The sequence below is a fragment of the Oryctolagus cuniculus genome, chromosome 7 (genome assembly GCF_964237555.1).
Source record: "Oryctolagus cuniculus chromosome 7, mOryCun1.1, whole genome shotgun sequence".
NCBI classification, from domain to species: domain Eukaryota; kingdom Metazoa; phylum Chordata; class Mammalia; order Lagomorpha; family Leporidae; genus Oryctolagus; species Oryctolagus cuniculus.
In genome coordinates, this window is record NC_091438.1 from 17,400,717 (window position 1) to 17,412,761 (window position 12,045).

Consider the following 12,045-nt stretch of genomic DNA (forward strand, 5'->3'; position numbering starts at 1 on the left):
AGGGGCCTGACTACCTGCGGGGCCGAGGGGGCTGGGATGGACGCCTGGCTGGTGCCCGGCTGCTGCAGATGCGTCTTGGGCGTTGCAATTTCACCTGCGTGGCCAGGGCCTGTGTGCAAGGTGCCCCCACCCAAGATGCTCCCGGGGTGCACACACCTGAGACCAGCCCTGTCCTCAGACCTCATATCACTGACCTGCAGCTCGGCAAAGACCCCCCCTCCCCCATCCCCTCATGCACCTGCCACGGGATGGGCCTCTTGGGCAGGGGCCAGCCCCTACCCTGCAGCGAAAATGGCCAGAGACAGGTGAAGGCATCCCTGGTGAGGTCCCTGCTGTTGGCTGCGCCTGGCCGTGCCTGCAGGATGGCCAGGGCCCAAGTGTGGCAGTGGCCCCAGAGCAGCTGCAGGTCCTCGGGGCAGAAGACGTTCAAGGTGGGCTGGCGGCAGGCGGTGTCTCTGGCCTGGACAAGCCTCTTTACCAGCTGCAGGGGGAGCCGGTCACTGGCGCCCCTCAGGCATGGCTGTCCGGTCCTTCTCGTGCTCCTGAGACTCTGGGGGTGCTCCCAACTCACCCCTGGATTGGAGCCCAGAAAGTGCAGGCGGTGGCCCCGCTATGCCCTCGCGAGGCGGGGGTGGGGGTCTCAGGGTCGCCAGGCTCCCACACACAGGTGAACGCCTTGCCGGCCGGCGTGTATGGGAGGGCTCCCAGATCCTCAAGTTCAGAGCCAGGAGCAGAGCAGCAAGGCTCTGGGAGGACAGAACCCCACCTCGCGAGGCAATCCCCAAGGAGACCCCTGCTGCCACCTGCTGGCCGCTCATGCACGCTCCAGTGCCTTGGCCAGCAGCTCCTGTTCCAGGACAGGATTGCCCCCTAGCCCTGGGATGTCAGGGAGAGCAGGAGTGACAGAGGGGCGGACAGGGGCAGACAGGATCCTTGGCCGGGCCTCCCCAACCTGAAGTCCCTCCCCACACGTAACCTGCTGCCCCCGTTCCAAGAGCGAGGCCCCTGGAGCATGCACGCAGGTGTGGGTGGGTCTGGCCAGGGAGCAGAGGGGTCACAGGGCCGGCCAGGCAGGCAGGGCCCCGAGGGCCGGAGCCTCCCTTGACCGCCGGGGGACGCCTGCCCCAGCTGTGTCCTGGACAGCCTGTGAGGCGGAGCATGGAAGACAGGATCAGGGGGCGGAGCCCCCGCCCGGGCTCCTCACCTGGTGGGCGTAGTAGGTGAAGCCCCTGCACAGCTGCAGCAGCGCCAGCTGCACCAGCACCACAGCCGCCGGCGGTCCCTTCGCCAGCGCCACCTGCAGGGCCCCATGAGCGTCACCCAGGAGGCCCAGGTGGTACAGTGCATCGGTGGCCAGTAGGCGCGCGGCCTCGTCCTCCACGTCCAGCTCCATTAGCAGCGAGGCCAGCTGGTACACACCGCACACATCCCTGCGGGAAGGTGGCTCAGGCTGGGTCTGCCACGCACCTCTCACCCACGCAGGTTTTGGGGGGCCCAGGCGTCCCTGTGCACCTGGCCTGTGCAGCCCTTCTGTTTGGGCCGCGAAGACACGGCTCCCCAGAGGGACCTTCACAGGCTATGCCAACCCCAGGAACCTGGCTGCCTTTCCTGGTGGCCGACCCTGGGCCCCAGCCACCCGCCACCCCGTGGGTGGGCAGAGGGTCAGCACGAGGGCTGACTCAGAGCAGACTCTGCCTCAGTTCTCTGTTCTGCAAAAGCAGACATGAGCCATTTGGCCCTGTGGGCTCAGGGGCACAGTTCGGGGGCAGACTAGATGACGGTGACACTTCCCAGAGAGAACGGAGGGAATCCCTGGTCCTGAGGGTTTCTCCTCCCCAGGGGATCCCGCAGGGGATGGCAGGACCAGTGTGTGTGCTGATGTCACCGCTGCCCCCTGCCCGCTGAAGCACCTCCCCCACACCTCCCACCAACTGAGGAGACGAATGGCAGCAGCTGGAGGTTCACCTGTTGGGTCCTTAAGTCTATCAAATGGGGGAGGGGCTTCCGAAGTCAGGGGCCATGCAGGGAAGCTGCTCCCAGACCCAGCACCCCCAGGGCCGTCTCCATGGTGAGGGGAGGGGGGATACCACCTAGAGGCCTTGGAACTAAGAGCAAAACATCTGGGGCTGTCGGGTGGGAGCAGGTGCACGCCTGATACACACCTAGCACAGCCAAGCTCAGCACTGTGACCGGTATGGCAAGTGCACAGAGAAAGGACCAGAAGGAAATGGAACCGGGGGTGAAGGGTGCTGTTGTCTGTGGGTGTCTGGCGGAGGGGTGTGTTCAACCCAGAGCCCAAGGTGTCCCTTGTGGCCCGGGAGCTCGCCCAGGACAGGAAGAAACACAGCTGCAGCCTTGCAGGACCAGACAGGAACAGCAGCCCTGGCGCGCGCGGTGGTACTCACCCTTCAGGGGCCACGCCTCTGTTGGGCCCCGCAGCCTGGCTTAGGCAGCCCGGCGGGGGGCGGGCGCTGCAGCATCCAGCGGCCCTCCTCCTGCAGCAGGATCAGCAGCAGCCAGCGCTGGTTCCAGGGCACGAAGGCCTTGGCGGCCAACAGCGCTTCCTCCGGCTTAAAACCAAACGCAGTGACATAGTCCATTGTGCCCAGGAAGGCGCTGCTGGCCAGCACCACCCGCAGCAGCCCGCGGCCACAGAGCGTGCGTGCAGCTGCCAAGGTTAGGCGCCCCCTGCTTCATCACCGCGGGGAAGTCCTCCCAGCGCCCTTCGTGGCCCTGGCATGCAGCGCGCAAAAGCCGCGCAGCGCCAGTAGTGGTGCGCGCTCCCTGGCGCGGTCCTCGGCGGCGTCCCCAGGGCTAGCGGGCCGCAGCAGGCGCTGACACAGAGCCTGGGCGCCCGCCACGTCCCTGGTCAGCAGCAGGCACTCGGCCAGGCGGGTGACCAGCGCAGGCTGGGCCCCGGCCGGTGCCACGCGGAGCAGGATTCAGAGCGCGCAGGTCACTGGTGCCAGCAGCTCGCGATCCGCTTCTTCGCGGAGCTCGGGGCGGCTCTGTAAGGCCTCCTGGAAGTGGGTGAAGCCCAGGTCCGCGGCCGCCTGGGCCCGGGCCCGGACCCGCTCCTGGTTTCCGACGGACAGCACGGCCTGGAACAGCGGGCGCGCGGCGGAGGGGTTCCCTTGGAAGGCGTCGTGCAGATCCCCCAGCATGTCCTCTGCGCGGCCCTCCAGGAAGAAGGCGGCGGTGGCGCGCGTGAGCAGCAGGGTGGCCAGGCGCTCACCTAGGGGATAGACCCGCGTTGGGGGCCCCCTGGGAGGTGGCGCCCGAGGCCTCCCGCCCTGCCCAGGGGCTTTGGACCCCTTGCGGTACTTTCACTCTGGCGCGCAGCAGTCCAGGACTTGGGACCGCGAGGACACGGGGGTCTTGAAGCCCCTCCAGGACAAAGCAGGGTGGGAAGCAGACCCCATAAACAGCTTGGGGTGGGCGGTGCTGCCCCCAGCACCACTGCGTCCCCCTCACCCCAGAGCCCAAGTGGAGCTGGAGCTTCCTCGCCCCCTGGCGGTCACTGAGGGAATTGGAGCACTGGGGTCTCTGCTGGGGGGGACCTGCCCTGGCTCTGACTGCGCCCGGAGGGGCCTTGGGTTTCCTGCCTGCTGGGGGCTACCTGGAGACCCCAGGCTTCTGTGCCTCTCTGGACTGGATCTCCCTGTCAGGCCAGGGGGGAGGAGGAGGCAGCGGTGCTGCTGCCGAGCCCTGGGCCCTTTCCTGGGTCCCCTCACCTGTGGCCTCTTCCGCCAAGACCCAGAAGTGCCAGTGGTCGGCACACATGGGCCTGTGAGGACCCAGTGAGTCAGGCCGGGCCTGGTGCGCCACGAACATCCCCGCCACGCGTGCGTGCACGGAGCTGTGTGAGGGGAAGTCAGCGCAGCAGGCCCAGGGCCAGGAGGAGCCCAAGGTTCTGTGTCCCCCAGCCATACTCCATGGGAGGGGCCCTGAGCGCCCAGGAGAGCTCCCGGCCCAGCCCGCTTGTCCGACCCTGTGTCCGGCGTTCCTCCCAGGTCCTGCAGGGTCTCAGCGCTTCCTTTACCCCAGCAGCAGCGGCAGCAGCAATCCTCTGTGCCCAGACCCCTTGGTGGGCAGGACTCCAGGCACACACACATGCAGATACGTGCACCGGCTGCTGCTGTCCCCGCGTCACAGCGGCCAGAGCCCAGTGTGAGATCAACCCTGAGACCACCACCGCCGCCAAGAGGCCTCAGCCTAGTCCAGGCAGCCGTGAGCCCCTCTTGTTGGTTTCTGCTGCACAGAGCAAGGCTGGCCCGGAGCTGTACAAGTGTTTGCGGATCCCAGGGAGCGGCGTCCCAGGCGACCCCGGGGGTCTGGGGTGTGGGGAGTTCCTTACCCATGTCCTTCTGAGAGTCTGGTCACACACCTGGGGCTTCCTGCTGTGGCTCAGGAGTCACAGGTCACACACCTGGGGCGTCCTGTTGTGGCCTGGGGTCACAGGTCACACACCTGGGGCTCCTGGTGTGGCCCGGGGTCACAGGTCACACACCTGGGGTGTCCTGGTGTGGCCCGGGGGCTGCATCTCAATTCTCACTCCGTCCTCATGTCCACTGACTCTTCTGCCACCTCCGATGTGTTTCAGATCTAGAATTTTCGTGGCTCTCTGTGCAATGTCTCTTGACATTGGACAGTGGAAAATGGCCCAAGCGCTTGGGCCCCTGCACCTTGTGGGAGACTCGGATGGAGCTCCTGGCTCCAGCCTGGCCCAGGCTGCATCATGGCAGCCATTTGGGGAATGAACCAGTGGGTGGAAGCTCTCTCTCTCTCTCTCTCTCTCTCTGGAATTCTGCCTTTCAAATAGGGAGTTGCTCTGGCTCCTAGGAGGGGGCTTCAGAACCACACGATGTCACGTCCACTGTGCTGGATTGGTGGAGCGCCTAACATGGTCACATGGCCAGGCAGCTCCTGCCCGGGGCCCACCTCTCCCTTCTCTGCACTTCCTGGGGAACATCCCTGAATGGAAGGCAGACAGGTGCCGGAGCCGTGTTGCCCGCACGTTCACCGGGAGACTGGCGTCAGAGCTGCCCTTGGCCTGTGACTGCTGCCATTCGTCCTGTGCCCAGTGTGGCCGCGTGCCACCAGGGGCAGGGGAACAGCCTCTGCCGTGGCCTCCACAACATATGCCAGCGTCCACCCCACTCATGGCAGTGGTACGTGGAGGCCCCCAGGCCCTACCCTGTCCGGTGGGGTCCGCGCATCTGGGGTGCATCCAGCCAGCTTTTGTCCCTTTGTGAGATCGATGTTTCAGAGCCCCTCTTGGGGCCACGGCTGCCGGGCTCCTGGTGCCACTCCTGGTGCCGCCCCTGGTGTCTGCTATGACCTCCCAGACTGCAGAACTGTGCACCAGGGGACTTCTGACCCTCGCACGGGTTCCAGTCTGGTCTGGTCTGGTCTGGTCGGGTTTGCTGAGTGCTCCCAGCACTTCTGACAGTGACCTGGAGCCCGGAACACAAGTGCCATAGGCAGCCGCGCTTGCTGCCCTCTCAGGGTGAGCCGGCTCCTGTGGGTGGCTGCTCACCCCCGAGTGACCCAGGTCCTGCCGACCACGGTTCCCTGCCCACCTCAGAGCTAAGGTGGACATGGCCCAGCCCGGCAGAGTCCTGGCACACTTGGCTCCCCGTTGTCTGCCCCCCCCCAGCTGCTCCTCCTCCCCCAGGTACTCCTCCCTCCAGGTATACCCCTCCCACAGGTCATCCTACCCCCAGGTATTCCTCCCCCCAGCTTCTCCTCCCCCCAGATCCTCGTCCACCCCAGGTACTCCTCCCCCAGCTGCTCCTCCACCCAGCTGCTCACCCCAGCTCCTCCTCCTCCCTCCCCTGTCTCTCTCACTGGCTCCTCCTTTGGGGAGTACCATGGGGGTTTGCTTATGGACACTGCAGGGAACACACGCCAGCCTACCATGATTGCTCCATGTGCCCTTGTTGGCCCTGTACACCTCCGGTGGCTGGGCCAGTGAGGACACCCCCGGGACCCCTAAGCTGGGCCCAAGCCCTCAGTGAGAGGTAGCTGGCCACTGGCCCCTCCAGGCCTCTGGCCCTGTGTCTCCCTCCACCTTTCCCTGTCTCTGAAGCCTGGCCTGCAGACCAAGCCGCCCATGGCACCAGGCTCCATGGCAGCCACCTAAGCGCATGTTCCTCAGTCGGCTCACAGTGTCTTCCGGCACTTCACAGTGACATGGATTTAAGGCTCTGGGATGCATTTTCGCTGGCTCTGCACCACAACCATTGGAGACAGGTGTAGCCGCTGTCCCATGCACACCTGGGAGCCAGCGTGGAGTGGCCACGCAGCTTCAGGAGCTCATGGAGTCGTAGTGCAGGCTGCGTCCCCTGCACATGGTGCCTGCCCCCGGAAGGGGAGCTGCTAAGGCCCGGGGGGCAGCAGCGTTTCAGCCTGAGGGGGCCGGGAACCCTGACATCGCCCCACCCAGTGCAGCGTCCAGGGCCGACTCACGCCCCTCCTTCCAGGGCTGAATCCAGCAGTGCTGCCAGCCCAGGGAAGCCTCAGACCCTCCTGTCCACTCCCTCCTGCTCTGACCCCTCCTCTCTCATGGGGCCCAGGGTCTCTGCATTCCCACTCTTCTGGAACATTCTCTGCACAGCAGCCAGAGGCCATGGAGAGAGGCTTAGCCGCTCCACAGGCTAAGACCCCCGACGGCTGCTCCCTGCACCACGTGTAGGATCCGGGTCCTCGATCCCCCACTCTGAGGCCACCCTGTCCCTCCTGCTGCCCCCTCGGCTGCCCCCGCAGGTTCTGCTCCTGCAGCTGGGGGGACTCACAGGACGGCCGCTCCAAGAACCCGCCCCAACCGGAGCTGCAGCCCTGCTGGTTCTCAAAGACCCAGTTTTGGTGATTTCTTTCCTGGGTGTTCCATGAAGGCAGAGGCGGGTCTGCTGAGTCATGGTGGCATCCCCGGCGCCACCCGAGGAGCTGACCAGCTTGCCTACCTTGCTGTTGCAAGCAGGGGCCAACTGAAGGGCTTGGCTGTACATCTCCAGGTGGTCCGCATACCTGCTGCTTTGCAGCAGTGCCTCGGGTAACAGGGTCTTACTCGGGATGTCCTCGGGCTCCAGGGCTGCCAGGAGCTGCCAGCAGTCCCTTTCCCCAGCCCCCGGCAGCTCCGAGATGCGGCTCTGCATGGCGTGGAGCAGCGCAGGGAGGTAGGGCCACTGGTGGACGTGGACGAAGGCCAGGGTGTGGTTGGCACTGGAGGTAGAGGCGCGCAGGTAGTGGCCACACCGTCCGTGGCCCGCGGCCCAGACAGCACCCAGGCTAGGGCATGGCTCCAGCTCCAGCATGGGCTGGGAGCAGGAGTCCAGCAGCTCACTACAGTGCAGAGCCACCTCCTCGTGGTGCCCGCGGGCCAGCAGCCTGGCCAGCCCGTGCAGCACCATGGCTGGCTGGTCTGGGAAGAGGGCGCCCAGGAAGGCAGAGGCCAGGGTGGCCGTCAGGGAGACCACAGCCATGCTGTCCCAGTGCACAGTGGGGATCCGGCTGTCCCTGCTCCCAGGCCTCAGCTAGGGCACTCCTCAAGCTGCGCACAGCCAAGGGGGCGTGGCAGCTGAAGGCTACCAGGTAGAAAGCCATGGCAGCGAGGGCTCCCCCAGGGCCAGGTGCTGGTCCCCCTCCTGGCAGAGTCTGGCCCCGAGCTCCTGGGCCATCACAGCCACAGCCCCCAGTGGGCTCGTGTCCAGTCCTCATGGTACCTGGTGGGGAGCAGTGTGGTTAGATCGTGAGGTAGAGCTTAGAGCTGCCTCCCGCCCCTCCCACTGGGACCCCAGGGTCAGTGCAGGCCCTGGTGGGGGACAGTGGGGCCCAGCCTGGGGGGCTGTTTGCAGTGCACACTCCATGGCCGGCCGTGGGGTCTCCCACTTCACTCCCAGCCCACAGCTGCCTCTGGGACCTCAGCTCCCTTCTCCGCTCCTGTGCCCTGAGAACACCTGAGCCCTGAGTGCCCCTGGGGAGCAGTTGGTGACCTGAGGGGTCAGGACCCCGGGGCCAGGTCACCTGGCTGTACACTGCCCACACAGGCAGGAACCATGCAGGCTCTCACAGCCCACTGCCCACGGTTGGGTGGGGCTGGCCAGGGCAGACTCAGTTCTAAAAGGGGGCTGGGGGCCAGCCCTGCCCCTCCCTGCCCCCACCCCACCTTCTGCCCTGAAAACCACTCACGGCCCTTTCTGTGTGAGCTTCCCTGCACAAGCACAAGGCACACATGGACATACACACATGCACGCATGCACACACACACACACTCGCCTATAGCTTGGAGGCTGAGCTGGCTGTGCCCCGAGAGCCTGGGACTGAGGGGATGTGTCCAGCCCAGCTGCACCTGCACTGGTCCCAGGCCTGGCTGGACTCCTGCTGAGACACCCCACCCATCACGGCCACCTGTGCAGTCCCCATGGCAGACCCCAGTCTCCCAGGAGACCCTCAACACCTGCCTGACAGCTCCATGGCGCCCCCTGTCGGCAGACAAGCCCAGGCTGCTGCACCAGCCACACAGCCACAGCCTCCAGGCAGAGAACTCTGAGTTCATGGGGGGCTCAGAGGCTGTGGGGGCTGCTGGATGCCAGGATGGCACTACCCACAGCCAGGGCTTGCCTGACTGGAGCCTTCCAGACTCAAAGGTGAGGGAGGGGCTTCAGGGAGCCCCTGGGCCCCATGCACGGTGCTCCACATCTATCCCTCGGAGCCCTGCCCTGGCTGCTCGGGGCCCTCTTCCCGCTGGCCCCCACCCCACAGGCTGTTCCTGCACCAGCTTCCTATGCAATCAGCTGCCCTGGGGTCCTCCCGCCTCCAGCCCACTGTGCAGAGCCCGGGGGGCAGGAGCCCTGCCTGACCCACCTTGAGGTACTCAGTGAGCTCAACAAGCAGAGCTGACCACTGTCCAGGCGCAGGAAGGGTGGTGTTTGATGGCTGCAGGTGGCTGGGGTGTGAGGAGCTGAGCCCTGCAGACAGCTGTCCTGAGGCCTGGGGTGGGGAATGGTGGGGGGATCTGTGTCTCTGGGGGGCACGGGCAGTGGGGGGAGCTGTGTGGCCCTGGGGGGCACTGGGGATGGTGGGGAATTCTGTATGTCACTGGGGGCGCACAGGGGGTGAGGGGATCTGTGTGTCCCTGGGGGGCACTGGGTTGGGGGGATACGCCCGTCCCTGGGAAGCTGATGTCCGGGTGCCCAGGGAATATCCTGGTGCTGGCTCCTCTGGGGCTTGTGGAGCTCGGTGGTAAGATCACTGGGGGAGGGGGTGCAGGCACTGTGAGGGAGTGCTGCTCTGTGATGTCCCCTTAGCTGCCCCCTCAGTGGGAGGGCTCTGTTCCCACTGGCAGTGGGGCAGAGGTGCCAACGGGCTGTGGTCTGAGGGTGCAGGGTGGTATGGCCAACAGAGGTGTGGCTGGCAGGGGTGTGGCCGGCAGGGCACATGGCCAGCAAGGTGCGTAGTCTGTGGGCAGCAGAGCCGGCTCTCTGTCTCTGACTCTGACACTCACTCAGCAGTGACAGCTTCTGGGGATTTCCCACTAGTTGATCATCTGTGTTATGGGCACCCTAATGGAGTGGGACTGTCCCGGGGCAGGGGCAGGGGCTGTGTGGCAGCTTCTGTCACGTCAGCCTTGCTGGGCTGGTCCCCTGTAGCTCTGCCCTGGCACATGGTGCCCTCAGGTACACGGGTACCCAGTGCCTGAGGATGCATAGGTGTGGCGGGGGGGTGGTGGTGGTGGTTCTGGGCCACAATCACAGCCCCCGCCTGAGAGCAGCACACCTGGGGCAAGAGAGTCCCATGCACCTGCTCTGTGCCATCTCTCACTTGGGCTCTGGTTTCTGATTCTGCTACAGATGGAGACCTGCAGCTGGAGCTGGGCAGGGAGACCCAGGAGCCAGGGGCCAGGCCCCGAGCAGTTGCTTTGAGAGCAGACTCGTGCTGCTTTGGTCCCTTAGGGTCAGAGGGACGTCCCCCAGACGGGACACTGGCACTGGGCTGGCCAAGCCGAGGGGCCAGGCATCACGGCCGCTCACACCTGGTGCAAAGCCTTGGGGGAGGGGCCACCCTCCGTGGGGAGCATTAGGCTCCACTGAAGATGCTTCCACCCACGCCCTGTGCTGCGGGGACAGAGGGAGCAGAACAGGTGGGGGTGGGGCACTGGGGGGCCTCGGTGAGAGGGAGGGACCGCAGTTGCTGCCTGTCCCCCAGAGGGACACCCTGTGCTCAGCCGAGCCCACAGCGAAAGTGCTGCCCAAGGGCCGGGCTGCCGCCTGAGGGCTGAGCAGCAGCCATGGTCCCTCTGCGGGTGGTGGGCAGGGTCTCTGCCCAGGGCCCCTCCTCACCCCCACCCTGGGATGAGCTCAGAGCCTGCAGGGCAGGGGCGCGGCAGGAGCTCAGTCACCACATAGCTGGTGGCCTGAGGCCCAGAGCATTCTCCTGGCTGTGTTGTGCACAGGCTGGGCAGCAGTGCAGGCAGTGTGTCCAGAGCAGGGAGTCCCCCGGGCCTGTCCCCCGCTCCTCTGCTCCCCAGAGCCAATGTGGAGAGGGCAGCCCCTCTCCTGGGGTCCTGCCCAGAGGCTTGGAGCCCTGAGAGGGCCGGGGCTGCAGAGAACCAGTGCGTATCTCCCTCAGGGAGTGGTCCAAGTCTGCCCTCACCCACCCAGCCCACCTGGACGTCTGGCCTGCTCCCAGGCCCCAGCCCCCACCTGGGCCCCTCCTGCTGCCGTGAGCTGCCACCACTGGAGAGGTGACTTGGTAGGAAATTGTCCAACCCAGGCCAGGGCACTGAGGGCCGGAGGGACTGCAGCTCCCAGCCCTCGAGCTGTGGTCAGAGCCAGGCCCTGAGCTCCAGGCTGGAGCTCCCCTTGGCCGTGGCCCTGCTCCCTGCAGGCTGCTTCCTGCCCTCCCCCTCCTTAGCAGGTTCATCAGGGCCGGGGGTGGGCAGGCTCAGGTGTCCAAGCCAATGCTGATTAGGAAGGTGGAGCACCCCATGGAGCACCCTGCACCCCAACAAGGGGTCCCTCTCAGGTTTGCCTTTGCCCACACTGCCCAGGGCCACTGTGTCCCATACCTGCATGGGAGCCCCCATGGCTGCCAGGAGCAAGGACACCCCCACGGCTCGGCACTCAGCTAGGAGAATCTCTCAGGCCTGGGGGGAATTTACCTGGGGCTACGTCCAGGAGACCCAAGGAGACCTGGGGGCCAGGGGCCAGGGACCGGGGACTTGACCATCAGTCGACGAGGTTTCTGCCTCTGGTTCTGGCCGTGGACAGCTGGGGCTGCAGGCAGATGGCAGAGGCTCCCTGGGGGCTGGCAGCCAGTGGGCAGGTGGGGCAGGGGCCTCCAGTGCAGAGCTGCCTCGTTCCCCACTCTGCCCCCTCCCTGATCAATAATGCAGGGGGGGAGTGGCCCCTGCTCACCTGCTGCTTCCAGGGAGTTGGATCTCAGTGGCAGGGGCGGTTTTCCGGGGTGGCCCTCTGCACGGGGGGAGGCATGGGCAGGCTCCAGTGTGGGGAAGAGCAGGCTGGCAGGGTTTCTGTCCTGCCCAGCTGGACTGAGAGGCTGCTGGGGGTCCCCAGACCCTTGGCTGAGCTGTGGCCTGAGGACAGGTCAGGGGAGCATTTGGGCTGGGTGGCTGTGGCCATCAGCCATCCCTGGGTAGGGGAGCTTTGCCAGTGCTCGGTGCCCGCAGCTGGGACCCAGGCCCCTGCGGCACTCCGCCTAGCACGGTGGGGACCTGGCCACTTGGCTGTGGTAGACGGGACCTCTGCAGCATCCTAAACATTTCTTCTTCTTTTATTATTTATTTTTGACAGACAGAGTTAGACAGTGAGAGAGACAAAGAGAAAGGTCTTCCTTCCGTTGGTTCACCCCCAAATGGCCGCCACAGCTGGCGCACTGCGCTGATCCTAAGCCAGGAGCCAGGTGCTTCCTCCTGGTCTCCTATGCTGGTGCAGGGCCCAAGCACTTGGGCCATCCTCCACTGCCTTTCTGGGCCACAGCAGAGAGCTGAACTGGAAGAGGAGCAACTGGGACTAGAATCAGGTG

General features: G+C 65.7%; 1 long non-coding RNA gene and 1 pseudogene across 1 annotated transcript in view; both read right to left on the reverse strand.

Moving 5' to 3' along the window:
* Positions 1-12,045, reverse strand: part of LOC127485670 (uncharacterized) — a 401,588-nt gene that overhangs the window by 341,255 nt on the left and 48,288 nt on the right. The gene's annotated exons all lie outside the window — the stretch shown is intronic.
* LOC100343528 (uncharacterized) overlaps positions 1-12,045 on the reverse strand; it is a 35,387-nt pseudogene that overhangs the window by 7,272 nt on the left and 16,070 nt on the right.